This window comes from Callithrix jacchus, chromosome 10 (genome assembly GCF_049354715.1).
Source record: "Callithrix jacchus isolate 240 chromosome 10, calJac240_pri, whole genome shotgun sequence".
NCBI lineage: Eukaryota > Metazoa > Chordata > Mammalia > Primates > Cebidae > Callithrix > Callithrix jacchus.
This window is the reverse complement of record NC_133511.1, coordinates 30,138,343-30,159,545: the sequence shown is the minus strand read 5'-3', so window position 1 is coordinate 30,159,545 and position 21,203 is coordinate 30,138,343.

The following is a 21,203-nucleotide window of genomic DNA, read 5'->3' as shown; positions in this document are numbered from 1 at the left end:
AAGTGTTGGTGTGTTCTGTTCTTTTTAAATGGGCATTCATTATCAATTTCCCCACATCTGTTGCTTCCTTCTACTGTGGACAGAAATTCTTCTTCATAAAAGTGGCTTCTATATGCAGAATTCCTAAGGAACTGAATCACATCATATATGGAAAAAGACTGGGCTTTGGAGTAAGAAAATCCTAGTTGAATCCTGTTCCAACCATGTACATGGTCATTGTCAAATTCATTTATTCACTCATTCATTCATGCAACAAACGTGCAGAGCACATTTTATATGTCTTATCCTATATACATATAATCCTGAGTAAAACGTCACAGTTCTTGCTCGCAGACCAGTAAGAGGGAAGACATACAAACACAGTTAGAGAATAGTGTCTGTGCTGGAAGGTGAGGAAGTTGGTGCACCTGACTGTTTTAATGAGACTGGAGAGAAGGGAGAAAAGTTAGGGAAGGAGGTAAGAACTATGAGAGAGTAAAGGGTCCTGGGGACACAGGATACATGGAGAAATTGACAGGGAAATTCCTAGTCAAATGAACTGTAAGACCAAAGTCAAGGAGACATAAAACAGTATGGAGTTGGATTCCAGGAGCAGCAAGTCATTTCTGATAGTTGGACAGTAGGGTAGGTCATGAGTGACAGGGATGGGTGACAAGGCTCGATGCACAGTCAGAGGCAAGATGATGTGCACTTTGCCTATTTTGTTGCCTGAAGGTACCACTGAGGCATGTTCCTCCCTTTCCACTTAAGACTCTAGAAATCCTACTCTCTTCAGTAAACAGCTCTTTTTCATTCTATTGCTGTCTCCTAATCTCTGCCTAAGAAACTCCCATTCATTATTTGGGGGCCTTGACCCTGTATGCATAGGCTTCTCACTAAATTCTGTGGCATCCTATGTTAATCAGGGTTCTCCAGGGAAACAGAACCAATAGGATATATATGCACAGAGAGAGATATTTATGTTAAGGAATTGGCTCACACAATTGTGGAGACTGTCAAGTCTGCAATCTGTAGGCCAGCAGGCAGGAAACTCAGGCAGGGTTTTTAAATTGCAGTCTTTTTTTCTATCTTTCTTTATATAGAGACAGGGTCTCGCTCCATCACTCAGGCTGGAATATAGTCACACAATCCTAGCTCTGTACAGCCTCAAACTCCTGGGCTCAATTGATTCTCCCAAGATTCCTGAGTAGCTGGGACTATAAGCATGCACACCACACCTGGCTAATTTTTTAAACATTTTTTGTAGAGGTGGAGTCTTGCTATGTTGCCCAGGCTGGTCTCGAATTCCTGGCCTCGAGTGATCCTCTCACCCTAGACTCCCAAAGCACTGGGATTACAGGTATATTGCAGTCTTGAGGCAGAATTTCTTCTCTGAGAAACCTCAGTCTGCTCTTCAGGCCTTCAAGTAGTGGATAAGGCCCACCCACATTATTGGGGGTAAGCTAGTTAATCAAAGTCATTTAAAAAAAAAAAGATTATAGGCCAGGTGCAGTGGCTCACCTATAATCCCAGCAATTTGGGAGGCCAAGATGGGAGGGTCACTTGAGCCCAGGAGTTCAAGTTTACAGTGAGCCATGATTGTGCCACTGTACTCCAGCCTGGGCAATAGAATGAGATCCTGTCTCTCAAAAAAAAAAAAAAAAGAATTAATCACATCTTTCTAAAAAACTTTACAGTGACATCTAGACTAGTGTTGGACCAAAAAAATGGGCACCATAACCTAACCAAGTTGACATACAAAATTAACCATCACACACTCTGTTGAGATTTCAAACTTTCTGGATATATCAGGCAGGGGCATAGCAGAAAACAGAATTCACTGAAATGAATTTTATGGAAGAACTATTTTTAACGGTATCATCAGATTTTTTCTGAGACAGGGCCTCACTCAGATTTAAAGCAACAAACAAGAGGTGCCAAGTTACCTGTCAAGAACTGCAAAGAATCTGAGATTGTACCTTATTTGAAAGCTAACATGAAGACGGTCACTGGGAAGAGCAGAGCGAGGCGGTTTAAGGCTGCTAAGTCAGAGTCACGATATTCCAGATTGAGGGCCTCAAGCCGTAGCTGGACCCGGAGGAGATGAAATGGAAGATGCGCGAGGATGTGATCTCCTCCATACAGAACTTTCTCATCTACGTGGCCCTGCTGCAAGTCACTCCATTTATCTTAAAGAAATTGGACAGCATATGAAGATGGGAGATCACATATGAATGAATGCGTGATATGAAAAGCCTGGTTACAGTTTCTACTCTTCTCTGCAAGTGCATAGGCCCAGAAAGGTGTAAGAGACTCTTTGAATGGACATAAAATTTCTGCTTGTTAAGAACAAGTTTGGCTCTGGTAACTGACCTTCAAAGCTAAAATATAAAACTATTTGGGAAGTATGAAATGATGTCTCGTGATCCTGGTATACCCTTATCCTTGTGACATTTGGCCTGGGACAATACTGGTATAATTGTAAATAAGGTCAAACTCCATTTTTTAGCAAGTATTAAGGGAGCTAAGTCTGAAATGGCACTGTCTTGTCAGTCATTTCTGTTTACGTTTTTCTGCTGTCTGGAGTGTATTTGTGACGAGTCCCTTATAATCAGTTACGTTTTATGAAAATCAACACACAACCACAATGACACATTTAAGCACAGGATCATTAGTCTCTGCTTTTAACAAACAAATTGATTGAGAAAAAAAGAAAGCTAACAAGATAGCCTATTAGTTTCACAGGTGCTGGTAGAAGACATGACGCTCCTGGGTCAACATGAAGGACAGTTTATTGCTTATAATAACAGGAGTAACCAAAGCATCAGCACCTTTCTTTTTTTTTTTTTTGAGACAGAGTCTCACTCTGTCACCCAGGCTGGAGTGCAATGGTATGATCTCGGCTCACTGCGACCTTCACTCCCAGGTTCAAGCAATTCTCCTGCCTCAGCTTCCCAAGTAGTTGGGACTACAGGTGTGTACCACTATGCCTGCCTAATACAGTTATCTGGGTTCACTAAGAGCTGAAGGCATGGAAAAGAGGCCACCCATTAGGAACTTCAGTCATAGAGAGACACAAGCACCAGAGAAGCAATGCTAAAGCAGGGAAATAATGGGAAAGAAATACTCCAGTCTCTATCTTCCACTTTGATTTTTGGGCAGTGACTCCAAATGGCCAAATCCAACATGAAGCCAGCTAGAAAAAAAAAAACCTCAGTAATACAGTTCATAGGGATCAGTATCCTAGTGTTCAAAGCAGCACTGGGAGAAAACTGGAGAAGTATCTGAGATAATGGAGGAGAATGGTACAATTGATGATCGCTTCAATAACTTAGCCTGAAAGTTTCTTGATTTTCTGGGATTAAATCAGCCTCACTCCACTCCCTCTATTTAAATCACCCTCTCTCAAGGTTACGTGAAATTTATCAACATACAGAACTCCTCCACCTCCAAAATATTAAGCCTCAATCTGCCAGCCTTTGATCACAACTTTCTAAACCTCTAGCTGGCTGGCTCTTTTTTTCTCAGTAGACCTGCTTTGTTTTGAACACCACTGTTTCTTGCATTCCATTTGTTTTTTTTCTGATCCCAACTTCCTTCTTGTTAAATTACTCCATTTGTTCATGATTTCAGAAAGAGTCTCTGCATGATGAATACTCAGTCTTTTGACTATCTGAAAAGGTTTCTATCCTAGCCACCATCTCAAATGATAGTTTAGCTAGGTATATAATGTTAGTATCCTGCTTATTTCCTCTCAGAACTTTAAAGATATTATTCCAGTGTTTTGCAGGTTTTTCTTTTTTTGGCTTCTGTTCTTAATGATGAAATACCAATTTAATGTGTATTTTGTATATACATAACTCTTGTCTTTGGTGTCCTTGAGTTTTTCTGTAATGTGTTTAAATAAGGATTGCTAGAATTTATTCTTTCATAAGTCAGATTTCTTCAATTTGAGCAATCAAGTTTTTTTTGAGATGGAGTTTCACTCTTGTTGCCCAGGCTGGAGTGCAATGATGCAATCTCAGCTTACTGCAACCTCTGCCTCCTGGGTTCAAGCAATTCTCCTGCCTCAACCTCCTGAGTATAGCTGGGATTACAGGCACCCACCACCATGCCCAGCTAATTTTTTTTGTATTTTTAGTAGGGATGGGGTTTCACTATTTGGCCAGGTTGGTATTGAACTCCTGACGTCAGGTGATCCACCTGCCTCGGCGTCCCAAAATGCTGGGGTTACAAATGTGAGCCACCACCCTCAGCCCGAACAATCAAGTTTTTAATAATCCTTGGAAAATTGTCTTTTTAAATACAAGACAATTGTCTTTTTTCCTTGATATTTTTCTACTCTCTGCTTCTGGAAACTCCTATTAGATGTGTGTTCAATACTAATCCCATGATCAACTTTTCTTTTATATTCTTTATCTCTTCATTTTGTTCAGTCCTTCGGATAGTTACCTTGTAGCTGTGCTCCAGGTCACTAATCAATTACTAAGCTCTATTTGTCTATAATTTAACCCATCTATTCAGTTTTAATTTCAATACAAAAGTTTTTCATTTCTCTAAGTTCTACTCAATTCCCTTTAAATCTACCTAGTGTTTCTTTACAGAGTCTTGCTTTTTCCATATGATTCCTGTATCTTATCTTCTTTCATCCTTTTAATCATTTTTCAAAACTACTTTATTATCTTTTAAAGATCATTCTATAAAAATCACAATTTTGGAAATATTATTATATTGCACTTGATAAATCTTTGAATAGTGGATTATTTCTCTATGTGTTTTGAAATTTAACTACAAACTCATTTTCAAGGGATTTTTTTCCCTTATGAGTTTGCTGAGTTATGGAAGTGTGTTACACAGTGGCTTTATAACTGCATCTTCCAGGCACAAGAAGGATTTAATTGTCCAGGCTCAGCTTTTATACTAACATTTCCTCTTCAAGTTAATGCAATAAGCATAGGATAAATTCAGATGAAAAAGTCTGAACATGGGGGAGACATACATTCCTTTACAACTTCCCTGAGGATTTTTTTAGTTTCCCCTTTCACTGAGGAGTAGCTCCACCAGAGTGGTCGCTTAATTTAGGTACTCAGTTCAGTTTCCGGCAACCTCCGCCTCCTGGGTTCAAGCAATTCTCCTGCCTCAGTCTCCCAAGTGGGATTTCAGGTGCCCACCACCACCCCTGGCTAATTTTTTATATTTTTAGTAGATACTGGGTTTCAACATGTTGGACAGACTGGCCTCGAAGTCCTGACCTCAGGTGATCCACCTGCTCGGCCTCCCAAAGTGCTGGGATTATAGGCATGAGCCACTGTGCCCGGCCATATCTTCTATTCTTACATAGTGTTAAAAGCCAGGAAACTAGCCTATAGAGTACTTCAATATTTCCCTAGCTAATGCAGCAGGTTTACAGGTCCAGTCTTTAGTTCCTCTTTTATTTTTGGCACCCAAGAACACCATTTCTATGTCTTTGCAGTAGAAAAGGAGTGGCAGAGATCTTCACTGGTTCATTCTGCCATGATGCTAAAATTGTCAGTTCCCCTGCATTACTGCTTCATTTATGTAACTAATCCCTTCATTTCTCCATTTGCTTCTGGGAACCTTACTCCATTCATGGCTATGGCGCCATCTCTGTCCAGCCTAGAATCACAGTACATCATTCAACCACTCTACTTCCTACAACCTAACATTGTAGACTTCTTTTATTCTGCCTCTTCCACCTTGAAATCATTCCAGTTTGGATCTATTCAAACATCCTCTCTCTTCACCACACCCACGAGAAGCGTGGTGCATGGTGTAAGCATGGACTTTGGAGTAAAACAGAGCTGATTTTGAATCTCATCTCTGCCATTTTCTAGTTGGGTAACCATGGAGAAGTTATTTAACTGATCTAAGCCTCCATTTTCCCTCTAGTAAAATGTAAATGATAATATTTATCTCAGAGTTATTGTGAGAATAAAATAGTGAAGGTAATGCATTTAGCATAGCTCTTGACACAGTTAATAAATAGTAGCTATGATAAGGTTCTGTAGAAAATCTTCAGACTGATCCTTCACAGATAGATTTTTTTTAACTTCAGCCAGACCCTCCGTGAGGTTTGGAAACCTTTCATGTGCTGCCTTTACCATTCCCCACAACTGTTCCTACAAATGTGCAACATTTTCTTCAAGCCATGGCCCACTAGCTGCTAACTTTGCTTCCTATTTCAATACTGAGAGTATCAGGTGGTTTCACCACCAACTGGCTACCCCCATGTGTGATTTGACTAGAACTTGGTCTTTTATCTCACACAAAAATGTTTGAGTATATGCCATGTGCCAGACAGTGTACTAGGCCCTGGGGCTACATTAGTGAACAAAAGAAATACATTTCTACCCTAGATAGTTTACATTCTACTAGGAAGAGAAAAACAACAAAAAGGGTAACTGAGTCAATTAAACTGTATCTTACAAAGTAATAAGTGCGATAAAGAAAAGTAAAGTGCTGCCAGGAGTGGTGGCTCATGCCTGTAATCCCAGCACTTTGGGAGGCCGTGGGTAGAACACCTGAGGTCAGGAGTTCAAGACCAGCTTGAACAACATGGTGAAACCCTGTCTCTACTAAAAATACAAAAAAGTTAGCCAGGCGTGGTGGTGGGCATCTCTAATCCCAGGTACTGAAGAGGCTGAGGCAGGGAGAATTGCTTGAACCCGGGAGGTGGAAGTTGCAGTGAGCTGAGATCACACCACTGCACTCCAGCCTGGGCAACAGAGTGAGACTCTGTCTCAAAAAAATAATAATAATAAAAATGAAAAGTCAAGTTCTGACAGGATTATAATTTTAATAAGGCCATCAGGAAAGGTCTCACCCTCTGAATAAAGAGGGTGAGAGAGTGAGGAAACAGTAAATGCATGGCCCTTGTGAAAAAGTGCTTGGAATCTTTGATAAAAGCAATGAGGCCAGGATGGCTGAGGAAATATGAATGAGGTAGAGAGCTATAGGAGGTAAGGTCGGAGAAGCAATGAAGGACCTTATTGTGTAGGGCCTTGCAGTCCATTTCCAAGATGTCGACTTTCATTATGAGTGAGATGGAGAGCCTTTGGAGTGTTTTCAGTAGAGGAGTGTGAAATTTGATATGCCAAATAGCATTACTCTGATTCAGAGCTCTAAAATGGAGCAGGGAAGCCATTCTAAGGATGACCTGCAACTTTGAAAAACAAAAAACAGGGCCTTAGCTTGAACTTTTCAACTAGGCCAAGAAGTTTTCTAGCACTGCACTCCTAAACAACCACAACCAATGACTACAGACTCATGTACTAAGCCAGCCACCTCTATCCATGATCATTTTTTCAATTATCATGTAACCACCTTCAGCATCCTTTTAAAAATCCTTACTCTCCTTCCTCTCTTCAGAACACAATTTGGCCTATAGCTGAATCTGTGTCTTGTGAATTGCAATTCCTAGGACCCTAATAAATGCTTTGTTTCCTTGCTTTGCAGTAAGGTCTTTCATCTCTTTGGTTGATATTAAATGGTGTCATAAGTGGGATGCAAGCCACTCTCTTCCTCTGTGTTCCAGTGCTGCCATGGATTCAAGCATGGTACTTGCAGGAACCCCTTATGTTTCATTGCTTCCCTGACAGCCTCAAACCCTATTGGAGAGTCCTCTCATTTTCCTGACTCTCCCACCTTAGTTGAGGTTGAAGCCTTTATTGGGTAGCCTTTGTTGCCAGCTGTCAACAAAGGAAATTTTCCTTTTTGGTGAGTATTCATGAGCCCTTTTGCTTCTGATGGTATAGGTGCTAAGTTACCCCCTTTCTTTAACCCCTGTTTGTTTTTTGCACAAACATTATGGTCATTCATTTTGTAAATTTCATTCTTGGTAGACCATTATCACTGAAAGTGATTTGGAATTACAATTGCCAACCTGAGGCTCTTTTAATCTCCAAGACTTGCTTTCCTTCACAATTACAGGACTAAAATGAAAGAATAAAACAGCCCAAGTGGGACACCTCCCTTAATTGGGTTTCTTGAGGCATCTAAAAGACTCCAGAGATCTAAACTAGCATCCCTAAGAGATAACAATGCCAAAATAGCTTTAAAAATTTTCTGAATTAAAAAAGAATTTAAAAGTTTCTAAAAATAAACAACTATGGAAACAAGCATACCCCTATCTATTGGTTTTCGTCCTGTGTCACCTCCCCTGCCTAGCCTTATCCCTTCCATTCCACCATCTGCACTCTTTTACTTATGTGGTAAAAACTTACTCTACACCTGGACAAATTATCTCCTAGTCTTTCCATAAAGAGGCTTATTGGATTGGGTCATTATTGGAATAACTATACCATTACTATTTCTCACCTTCTGTGGCCAACAGATGGATCCTTTAGAAAGACTCCCATATTTGAAAAGTTTTTAGAAATCTCTCTTTTTAAATGATTGCATTATTTGTATTTATGGGAGGATCAAATTTTTTTAAAAGACACATGATAGTGTTATGGCTAGCCTTAGAAATTATCTTGACAAAATTAAAGAGCAAAAATTATGACCTAAAACTAAGTTAAAATTCTTGTATGCTCTCAGAACAGGGTTCTCTGAAGAAAAAAGTCCTCATGTGCTCAAACTGACTGCTTTGTTAGCAAGGCATGGTGGCACATGCCTATAGTCCCAGCTACTTGGGAGGCTGAAGTGGAAGGATCAACTGAGCCCAGGAGGTTGAGGCTGCAGTGAGCTGAGACCACACCACTGCACTCTGGCCAGGGTGGCAGAGGGAGATCCTGTCTTCAAAGTTTTTTTTAGACAGTCTTGCTCTGTCATGCAGGCTGGGGCAGTGGCACAGTCTCAGCTCACTGCAACCTCCACCTCTGGGGTTCAAGCAATTCTCCTGCCTTAACCTCCTGGGTAGTTGAAATTACAAGAGCCTGACACCACACCCAGCTAATTTTTCTATTTTTAGTAGAGACGGGGTTTCACTATATTGGTCAGGCTGGTCTCAAACTCCTGACCTCAGGTGATCCACCTGCTTTGGCCTCCCAAAGGACTGGTATTATAGGCATTGAGACACTGCATCCAGACTCTAAAGTACACACACACACAAAAAAAAAACCTGAATGCTTTGGATTTCCTGCAGGATTTATTTGCAAAAAAAAAAAAAAAAAAAAAAAAAAGGCACCCACTTTGTGGTCTATGGTTAGAATTCAGTGATTTCACTGCCACAGCCCAGTTATGGTTTAATATTTATGTGACTCATGACTTTTTGGGTTGCTCATTTGTTATTGATGATTTTTCCTTCCAGAGATAGCTTTTGATTTACTGTCTTACTCCTTTAATCTTTCGTCCGAGATGCACATAGAAAAACTTTGCTTTTTTGTTTGTTCGTTTGTTTGTGATAGAATCTTGCTCTGTCGCCAGGCTGGAGTGCAGTGGCACGATCTCAGCTCACTTCAACCTCTGGCTCCTGGGTTCAAGTGATTCTCCTGCCTCAGCCTCCCAAGGAGCTGGGACTACAGGTACAGGTAAATTACCATGCCCAGCTAATTTTTTTTGTATTTTTAGTAGAGACGGGGTTTCACCATGTTGGCCAGGATGGTCTTGATCTCTTGAGCCCCTGCACCCAGCTTGAATATCAGCTTTTCATTAGGTTGATTTCTGATTGTAGAGTTCTTTTAAAAAATCTTTTCATATCACTTATTTTCAGATTTTAGCCAGAATAAGTAGCCAATAATCCTGGCTTTCAATCTGTTTTTCTTTTTTTGAGACAGGGTCTCACTCTGTTTGCCCATGGTCTTGCCATGTTGCCTGCCAAAGCTGGTCTCAAACTCCTGAGCTTAAGCAATCCTCCTGCCTTAACCTACCAAAGTGCTGAGATTACAAGAATGATCCACAGTGCACAGCCAACTATTTTTGTTGTTGTTGTTTTTAACAAAGGTACCTCCCAAGTGACTCACCAAAAGCAAAAACCTTAACCAACATTATAACTTAAACATGGACACATGAAGTATTTCCAAACAGGTGCAAAGCAGTCCTCACAAGACCCAGACCTATCCCATAAGACAGCTTAAATCCCAGCACTTTGGGAGGCCAAGGCAGGTGAATCACCTGAGGTCGGGACTTCCAGATCAGCCTGACCAACATAGAACAACCCCATATCTACTAAAAATACAAAATTAGCCAGGCATGGTGGCACATGCCTGTAATCCCAGCTACTTGGGAGGCTGAGGCAGGAGAATCACTTGAACCTGGGAGGTAGAGGTTTTGGTGAGCCAAGATCACGCCATTGCTCTCCAGCCTGGGCAATAAGAGCAAAACTCAGTCTCAAAAAACAGTAATAAAAAAATAAAAGCTGATATTCATGCTGTAAGTTTTTGTGGGTTTTTTTTCGAGGGCTTTCTGTTTTTTCTCTTTTGGATTCTGTTTCTAGGAATTTTTTTAGTCAACTGAAACCCCTTTTTAATTGTGTTCAGCTTCCTTTCTTGGCATAATTTTGCTTTAAAAAAAAAAAAAAGCAAAATGTCACTGGCCTTTTTGGAAAGCTTTAAATCTCCAAATTGGCTCCTTGAAGACTTGTTCTTCCATCTCCTTCCGCTTCTACTGCTCCTTCTTTTTTGCTATTTTTGATTCCATGTGAAGAGATCTAGGGGGAACTTTTAGTGGCCCTGAAACCACTTTTCTTGAGCCACACAGAAAAGGGCACCACACCTCGTTTTGGGGATTCTCTGTTTTCCTTATGGAGTTCCAGTGCTGTGGCAAGATCTTCTCAAGGTTAAAGCTCTGCTTTCTTTTGCATTGACCTCTCAAATCCTTCTGGCTTTTGAGAGTACCAGGGATTCCTTTGTACTGTGAGAGAAAGCCTGATATTTGTGCAATGGCCGGTCATCACTAGCAAGGGCTGCAGTTTTGGAGGTGGCTGAAGCCGTTGTTTGCAGTGAATAGTTAATACTGCAGGGCAATACTCGTTTCATTGCAAGTTTAGATAAGAAAAGTGAGGTTTGAACACTTGGAGGCTATGGGAACACCTGCCACAAAGGGATAAAACTGTGCCAGGAGCGGGGGGCTCACACCTGTAATCCCAGCATTTTGGGAGACCAAGGCAAGTGGATCACTTGAGATCAGGAGCTCAAGACCTGGCCAACACGGTGAAACCCCATCTCTACTAACAATACAAAAGATTAGCCCGGCGTGGTGGCAGGCACCTGTAATCCCAGCTACTCAGGAGGCTGAGGCAGGAGAATCACTTGAACCTGGAAGGCAGAGGTTGCAGTGAGCCGAGGTCATGCCACTGCACTCCAGCCTAAGCAACAAGGGTGAAACTCCATCTCAAAAATAAGGCTCCTGCGAGGAATGGACACTGATCCCAGAGTGGACTGATGGGTGCTGGGTCACCCTTTGAGTGAGGTGCACTGTGGAAGCGTTGTACAGCCCAGTCCCATGGTGTTTCTCTCTTTTGGGGGGTCTGGGATCCAGTGCAAAATGTGATCCTTGATTTCTGAGGATCTAGATGCTCTGCTTTCCAGCTGTGTCTGCTTTTCACATATAGAATATTAGGCCCTGGAAGCTGCAAATACTCTGTTGACCCTGTTAGTTAATGGGCTTTGCCCTGAGCTCAGTATTCCAGTTAGAAAGTAAAGACTGAATTAGAAGCCACATATTTAGCCAGACTGGTTTACAAAGTATTACTTTCTGGCATCCAGTTGTTTATTTTGAAAAGGTTTCTCAATGGTCTCTAGACCATTGTATGTTTCCTTCTAAAACGCTGCAGCAAATTCCTGTGATTTTGTATTACCTTGGCATCCATTTGTAATAATCCCCTAACACACCCAAACTCCTTCTTGAAATGCTTATATTCCTCTGTGCACTTTGAGATGGCTTTGGCTATGTGGACCAGAGAGACTTCAGCTGTCCCAATTGAAGAGACACAACTTAATCCAACTGTTTCTTTAAACAGTTTTACCTGTCTCCTGGATAAAAATTTTTAAATTGAAGCTATAAAATCTTTATTTGTGTTTTTCGGTATATACGTGTACATGTCTGTGTTAGTACATTGTCTACACGGTACCAAACTGATTTATTAATAAATGACTACTCATAAATTAAGTAGCCCAAATGCTTTTTTTTTCCTTTTTTGAAATGGAGTTTTGCTCTTGTCACCTAGACAAGATTGTGCAATGGCACAATCTCAGCTCACTGCAACCTCCACCTCCCAGGCTAAAGCGATTCTCCTGCCTCAGCCTCCTGAGTAGCTATAGCTGGGATTACAGGCGCCCACCACCATGCCTGGCTAATTTTTGTAATTTCAGTAGAGATGGAATTTCACCATGTTGGCCAGGCTGGTCTCGAACTTCTTACCTCAGGTGATCCACCTGCCTCGGCCTCCCAAAGTGCTGGGATTACAGGCATAAGCCGCCACACCTGGCCCCAAATGCTCTTCAAATTCACATAACTTTAGTAATCTTTGGTAAATAAAGCTGGTTTTAAAATTAGGTTCTGAGCCTTTAGATTCAGGGTTCTAGACAATGCCTATGGTGAGGTCTGGAGACATGCATATCTACAGCACCTGGGCCACTGTTTCAGGGCAGAACCAAGGTCAATACATACTCCCTGGCCCAGTTGTGCCTCCTGGCCATGCTGAGAGAGGTTAGCTCCTATCTGCACTGTCTTCACAGCTCTGTCCTCAGGCCTAGGCTCTGTATCTGGTACATAATAATTAAAACTGCTTACTTCCTAGGTCTTTAACTAGAAGTTAGGGTCACTAAGAATTCAAACTGTAGTTAAAACTACTAGATATAAGAGAAGTGATTCTGTGTGCAGATTGGACAAGGGAAGTAGAATGTGTTGTTAGAGGATTATTTCTAAAAATGTAAATATGTGAAGTTTGTTAAAGGAAAAGTAATTTTGTCTAGTTTAGAGGTTCATTCAAGGTTGTTTAAATGGAATGAATAAAAAATAATAATAGACATTTCTCAAAAGAAGACATACAAATGGCACATAGGTATATGAAAGGTGTTCAACATCATTACCCATCAGATAAATAAAAATCAAAACTACAGTGAACGCTGGGTGTGGTGACTCGTGCCTATAACCCGCACTTTGGAAGGCCAAGGAGGGAGGATCTCTTGAGCCCAGGAGTTTGAGACCAGCCTGGGCAACACAGGGAAACTCCATCTCTACAAAATTTTTTTTAAAAAATAGCCAGGCATGGTGGTACCTGCTTGTAGTCTCAAGTACTCAGGAGGCTGAGGCAGGAGGATCACTTGAACCTGGAAGGTCATGACTGCATTGAGCCACAACTGCACCACGGCACTTTAGCCTGGGTAACAGGGTGGCAACCTGTCTCAAAGAAATGCAAAAACAAAAAACTACAGTGAGATATCATCTTGCCCTAGTTAAAATGGCTTTTATTCAAAAGACAGGCAATGACAAACACACACTGGTGAGGATGTAGAGAAAGGGGAAACCTCATACACTGTTAGCGGGAGTGTAAATTAATACAACCACTAAGAGGAACAGTACGGAAGTTCCTCAAAAAACTAAAAATAAAACTACGTATGATCTAGCACTCCCACTGCTAGGTATATACCCCAAGGGAAGGAAATCAGTATATTGAAGAGATACCTGGACTCCTATGTTGACTGCAGCACTATGCACAGTAGCCAAGATTTGAAATCAACCCAAGTGTCTATCAACAGGTAAATGGAAAAATATGCAACGCACCTACAGTGGAGTACTAGTCAGCCATAAAATAGAATGAGATCCTGCCATTTGTAACAACATGCGTGGAACTGGGGGACATTATGTTAAGTGGAATATGCCAGGCACAGAAAGACAAACTTCTCATGTTATCACTCATTTTGTGGGAGCTAATAATTAAACCAACTGAACACATGGAGATAGAGAATAGAATGATGGTTACAGGAGGCTGGATAGGGTAGTGGGGTTATAGAACAGGTGTAGTTAATGGGTACAAAAATATAGTTAGAGACAATGAATAAGATATAATATTTGATAGCACAACAGGGTGACTACATGCAGCAATAATTTGTCATACATTTTAGAATAATTGAGGAAATACAATTGGAATGTTCATAATACAAAGAAATGAATGCTTGAGGTGATGGATGCTCCATTTACCCTGACATGTTTATTACACGTTGCATGCCTGCATCAATATATACACTATAAATATGTATATATCTCCAATGTACCCATAAAAATTAATATTTAATAAGTTTTTTTAAAAGAAAAATAGATAAAACTTAATGGGGCTGGGCATGGTGGCTCACACCTGTAATCCCAGCACTTTGGGAAGCCGAAGCAGGTGAATCACCTGAGGTCAGGAGTTCGAGACCACCCTGACCAACATAGTGAAACCTTGTCTTTACTAAAAATATCAAAAATTAGCTGGGTGTGGTGGCGGGCACCTGTAATCCCAGCTACTCAGGAGCCTGAATCAGGAGAATCACCTGAACTTGGGAGGCAGAGGTTGTAGTGAGCCAAGATCATGCCATTGCACTCCAGCCTAGGCAACAGAGCGAGACTCCATCTCAAACAAACAAGTAAACAAACAAAATTGGATGGATGTACAGACTTGCTGGGGGAAAGAGAATGGAAAAAAATCTGTAAGAAGTTATAAAACACTTGTGGAAATATTATCTTGTGTGGTCAAATCTGTCAGATTTGTTTATAAGATTTTATTAAAATTCTCTTTAAATCAAGTGTTTTAAAACTTGGATATCTGACAAACTACTCAAAAGAAGTTTCAAGTTCTAAATTATTTTGACTTCAAACTAACTTTTGGGCATTCCAAAAAGAGCCCCTGGAACTCCAAGAGAGACATATTGCGCTTATGGTATGTTAAAATCATATAGAAAGCCTTGTCAAATTTAGAAGCGGTGTTTAATTTTCTTTGAGTTATATTTGTATAAATGTGTTAATATATGTTCCAAAATTGTATGAAAGTCCTAAAATTCTGATATGTCTTGGTAAATTCCTTCATTATGATGCTTTTTTTTCTAAAAGCTCTTTGGAAATTCTAAGGTGGTATATTTTCAAGGAGGTTCCTGAAAAAGCCTCTGAAATGTACTCTTAAATACAGACCTCTGTTTATGACCTTGAGATTATTCAACTGGACTGGGAAAAAAAAACTCCAATGAAAAAAACTGGACTTATGAGATTGCTAACCTGACATCATGCAGAACAATAATTAATTACATGGGACTAACCTGATAAAGGACTGAAATGATGTTTATGACTTTTTGCTTGAAACATTCTTTTATTTACTTATTTAGAGATAGTGCCACACCATTTTTTTAGTTACCCAGTCCAGTTGAATAATCTCAAGGTCATGAGCAGAGGTCTTGCACTGTCACCCATACTGGAGTGCAATGGTGCGATCTCAGCTCACTGCAACATCAGCCTCCCAGGTTCATGCTATTCTCCTGCCTCAGCCTCCCAAGTAGCTGGGATTACAGGCACACAACACCACACGTGGCTAATGGTGCACACCACCAGACCTGGCTAATTTTTTGTATTTTTAGTAGAGAGAGACAGGGTTTCACTATGTTGGCCATACTGTTCTCAAACTGCTGACCTTGTGATCCTCCCACCTCAGCCTCCCAAAGTGCTGGGATTACAGGTGTGAGCCACCACACCCAGCCAGGGCCACGCCATATTGTCCAAGTTCGTCTCAAACTCCTGAATTTGAGTAATCCTCCCACTTCAGCCTCCTAAGTAGCTGGGATTATAGACATGCTGCTGATTGTTTTGTTTTGTTTTCCAGAGTTAAAACAAAAACAAAAACTTAGGCCAGGTGCGGTGGCTCATGCCTGTAATCTTAGCAGTTTGTGAGGCTGAAGTGGGCAGATCACCTGAGGTTGGGAGTTTAAATCAACCTGACAAACATGGAGAAACCCCGTCTCTACTAAAAAGACAAAAATTAGCAGGCGTGGTGGTGGGAACCTATAATCCCAGCTACTCGGGAGGCTGAGGCAGGAGAATTGCTTAAACCTAGGAGTAGAAGGTTGCAATGAACCAAGATCGCACCACTGCCCTCCAGCCTAGGCAATGGAGCCAAACTCCTTCTCAAAAAAAAAATCTTTTTCTCCTAAGATATTTATAGCTTACAGTAATTGGGAAAGTATACTTTTGTGAGCAAAATGGAAACATTTACCATTCTCTCTAACTGATGTCGTCAAAATTTGGAAACTATTAATGAGTATTTTTATTTTATGGCAATATAGATATTTGAATACATTCAATAAGAATCTGTTTTCTTCTGTGATAGAACACAATGAGAGACACTGGTGATTTTACTAAGGCTTTGACTGGAAAGTTGTATTATCATATGTGATCAGGCTGCTTTAAGGAATTGAGACTGACTTTAAAGGCAATAGACTTGGAAAAAGGCTGTCCTGGTTCTTTGTTTCTACAGTTCCTTTAAAGGATTTTTGATAAGAGGGTAAGTAAAGTATGTCACATTCTAACAGGCCCAGGAAACCCAAGAAATTTTGGGGACCTTGAGAAGAGAGGAACTCATTCAATTTGTATAGTTATTACAGGTACAATCTAATGGAAAATCCTTGGCTTGGCTTTCTAGCCTTGAGAGGCTTTTAAAAGTGTAGTCTGAGATTTTTATGGAAAAAGCCCCTGCAAAGCCAATTTATAAAGAGCCTATATAGCCGATCACTATTGCTGCTTTACTTTATGCAAATAATTAGACCATGTATAATAAGACTAAAATTATTCTGCAAATAAATTGATTCTGCTATGATTTATCTTTGTTAGAAATGGGGGACTAGAGATTGAAAAATTATGTTTCAGAAGAAAATTATAGTACACCTGTTGTTAGATTCTAGCACTGACCATTGTTTCTATTATTTGCCTACAATTCAGACTGAATTTTGAATTCCTTCCTGGTTACAAGTCTCCAAACGAATGTTTCCAAATTTTTATTCCATTTTTCTGACTTGGACTTACTGAAATTGCTATTGTCTTTTTCCTGAGGGCCTGCAAGTTGAAGCTCATGTATAAACAACCTTGTGATATACAAATTACTGACCAGAAAAGCTGGCAGATTGCTACTGCCTATTTCCACTTCAGCTGAGAATGCTTTGAGTTTAACATCAAGACACCTCAACTGACAGCCCTCCAAACTCTAAAGAAACTGGTTTACACTGTTCCAAACATTAACCTTTGTTTTTCTTCTGTGTGAGAGCCTGTCTGCAACACCATCTCCTGAAATGAGATACAGCTGTTTAATGGGGCTGGCCTATTTCCAGAAATGGGAGACTGGGTTAATGGGATCCTTTGCCACTCAGCTATTAACTCAAATATTTTCTCCACACACCAACTCAGCTTTTATTGTGTGAAACATCTAGGGAAGGTTCATCTGGAAATGTTGTGGTGCAGAAAATGATTCCCCAAAAATATGATGCTTTGGTATGCTGAGTGCTTTTGAAAATTGAAAAGCCTCAGAAATAAGCCCCAGAATCAAGGTCCCTCTAATTCTGTCTTTCCCTCTCTCTCCAAGGGCATAGAGGGTCTCCCTCTGGAGTTCCTTTATCTGACCAAGAAAGCTTCTCACCAAAAGAAACACAATCACCTTCTATCTCCTTCCTGAAATCTCATCATCTATTTCAGGAAAGAAGACTGAAGAATGACCTTTACACTGGGTTAATCAAATGTATGCCTTTCCTGATGTACAGCTAATTGCCATAGGCTAATGCAGGCCTTCTTATGAAAATGGCTCCCTTGTTACTCAAACTTGGCCAATTTCTATACATTATCTTTTGATGACTCCCTTCTGTGGGACAAGCCACTCTAGAAACAGATATTTCTAGCTCCAAAGAAAATATATAACAAATCTGTGACCAGCCAGTAATAATTGATCAGCAATTCTGTCTCCTGTCAGATCTTGATCAAAACAAGGGAATGTGAAATGTGATATACAAAATGGCATCACTCTGGTTCAGAGCTCTAAAATTAAATCAGGGCTGGGTGCAGTGGCTGACACCTGTAATCTCAGCACTTTGGGAGGCCAAGGAGGGAGGATTGCTTGAGCTCAGGAGTTCAAGGGCAACATTGTGAGACCTCATCTCTACTAAAAATAAAAATTTTAAAAAATTCAGTTTGGTGTGTTAGGACGTGACTGTAGTTCCAGCTACTCAGGAGGTTCAAGTAGGAGGATCACTTGAGCCTGGTAGTTCGATGCTTCTGAGAGCTGCGATCACACCACTGTACTCCAGCCTGGGTGACAGAGTGAGACCTTGTCTCAAAAATACATAAATAATGAAATCACATTTCCTAAGACCTCAGTAAGTGTCTTTACTGTCCAGTCTTTCACCACTTCTTGATTAACAAGAATAACATAAGAAACATTTTAATGTCATCATTTTGCTGATGTGTTGAGTATTAACTGAAGAGAGGCAAAAGAAGACTCAGGGAGACTAGTTAGGAGATTATGGAAATAATCCAGGCAAGAGATGTTGATGACTTTCATCAAGGCAGTAGTCATAAAAATGGAAAGAAATGATCAAAGTGTGTGTGTGTGTGTGTGTGTGTGTGTGTGTGTGTGTGTGTTAGAGATAGGGTCTTGCTGTGTTGCCCAGGCTGGCCCCAAACTTCTAGACTCAAGTGATTCTCCCACCTTTGCCTCCTGAGTAGCTGGAAGCTGGAACTACAGGTGTGCACCATCATACATGGTAGATTCTGTAAATATTTTACAGAAGGTGCCAACAGCATTTGTTAATAGACTGAATATGGGATATGGGATGGGAGAGAAATCTAGGAATAAAAGATGATTCCAGGGCTTGTGCCTAAACAACTAGAAGGATCCCATTGGATTAGTTCAAAAAGACTGAAAGGAGCATATTTTTATAGGGAGTATAGAGATGATCAGGAATTTAGTCTGGGACCTGTTACATGTAAGATGCTCACTTGATATTCAACGGAGATGTCAAGTAAGTAGTTGGAGTCACCTTAATATTGGAAGATATTACTAAGGGAGAAAGTGCAGACAGAAAAGAGAATAGTTCCAAAGACTGTGGAGGGGCAGCAAGGATGATTAAGAAAGGAGGCTAAAGAATAGTGGCAAATGAGGTGGGAAGGTAATTGGGAGTGTGTGGTGGTATTCTTGAGGTCAACCGAAGAAAAGACTTCAAGGAGGACGCAATGATCAACTCAAATGGCACTATTATATGAGATGAGAATGAATAATTGATAATTGGTTGCAGCAACACAGAGGTCATTTATGACCTTGACAAGAACAACTTGTGTTGACCAGTGAGATTGAGAGCCTAACTGTAGTGAACTTAAGAAAAACGACTCAACAGATGCTTATATGCAGATGTTCATGACAGCAGTATTCACAATAGTCCCAAAGTGGAAACAATCCAAGTGTCCATTGACAAGAAAATGGATAAACATAATGGGCTATATGCATACAATGGACTATTACTCAGCCATGAAAAGGAATGAAGTTCTGACTCATGGTACCATAGAGACAAACCTTGAAAACATTATGCTATATGAAAGAAGCTAGACACCAACAAATAAATATTGCATGATTCCACTTATAGAAGTACCCAGTGTAGTCAAATTCAGAGACAGAAAGTAGAATGGTGCTACTTGGGGCTGAAGGTCAGGGGAGAATGGACACTATTGGTTAAGGGATATGCTGTTTCTGTTTGGAATAAAAAATTCTAGATATGGATAGTGTTGATGGTTGGACAACATCGTGAATGTAATTAGTTCCCCTGAATTGTATATTTGAAAACAGTTAAAATGGTAAATTCTGTTACATATATTTAACCACAATAAATTGGCCGGGCATGATAGCTCATGCCTGTAATTCCAGCACTTTGCAAGGCCGAGATGGGAGGACTGCGTGAGCCCAAGAGTTCAAGACCAGCCTGGGCAACATAGTAAGACCACCCCCGCAAGAAAAATAGAATTGAAAAAGAAAAAAAAAATTGCGACTCTCTGAAAAAAAAAACAGAATTGAAAAATAAAAATTGAAAACAACAGACAAATCTTTCATGAAGTTTTGCTGTAAAGAGTCGGGGGAACAAAGAAATGAGGTAATAGTAGAAGAGGGAAAGGGGTCAAAAATGATTTTGTTTTCAGAGGGGTGAAATTACAAGCTGTTTTATGCCAGTTGAAATGATCCAAGAGAAAAGAAAGGATAATGCAAGAGAGGGGAGGGTAGCTCCAGCAGTGCCACTGAGTAAGCGAGAGGAGAAGGGGCCCAGTGCTGAGTGGCAGTGGCCTTTGCTAGCAGGAGAGAAAGGGGAAGTCTGTGGTGAGAAATGCTGGGAACATGAGATTCTCTACCATCTTGATGGGGGAAGGCAGAGGCCATGGACCAACATGCTGAGGAAAAAGGGATAGGCAGTGCAGATAGAGAGTTTGTCAGAATTCTCCTCTGACTGCTTTTATTTTCTCTCTGAGTACTGTCCCCCCATGATGTCCATGTCCTAAATCCAAGATCTGTGACTGTGTTACCTTATATGGCCAAAGGGACTTGGCAGATGTGATTAAGGGTAAGGACGGTGAGATGAGAAGATTTTGCTGGATTACCAGGGTAGACCCTATATAATTACACGAGTCCTTAAAAGTGGAAGAGGACAATGAAGTACTGAAACATGCTACAGCATGAATGAACCTTGAAAGCACACCATGTGAAAAAAGCAGTGACAAAAGAGCATATACTGTGTGATTTGTTTACATTAAAAGGCCAGAAGAGGAAAATCCATACAGGCAGAAAGCAGATTAGTGGTTACCAAGGGTTAGGAATTAGTGATGGGCAAGAATAAAAGATAACTGCTAAAGGGCACAGGGTTTCTTGGGGATGATGAAAATGTTCCAAACTTGGTTCTGATAATGGATGGATATACAACTCCATGAATATACTAACAACTATCAAATTGTACACTTTAAATGCATAAATTAGATGGTATGTGAACTACATCTTCACTATGACTATTACTAAAAACAGTGGAAGGGGGCCGGGCACGGTGGCTCATGCCTGTAATCCCAGCATTTTGGGAAGCCAAAGCAGATAGATCACGAGGTCAGGAGTTCAAGACCAGCAGGGCCAACATGGTGAAACCCCACCTCTACTAAAAATACAAAAAATTAGCCGAGCATGGTGGCGCACACCTGTGTCCCAGCTACTCGGGAGGCTGAGGCAGCAGAATTGCTTGAACCCAGCAGACAGAGGTTGCAGTGAGCCGAGATTGTGCCACTGCACTCCA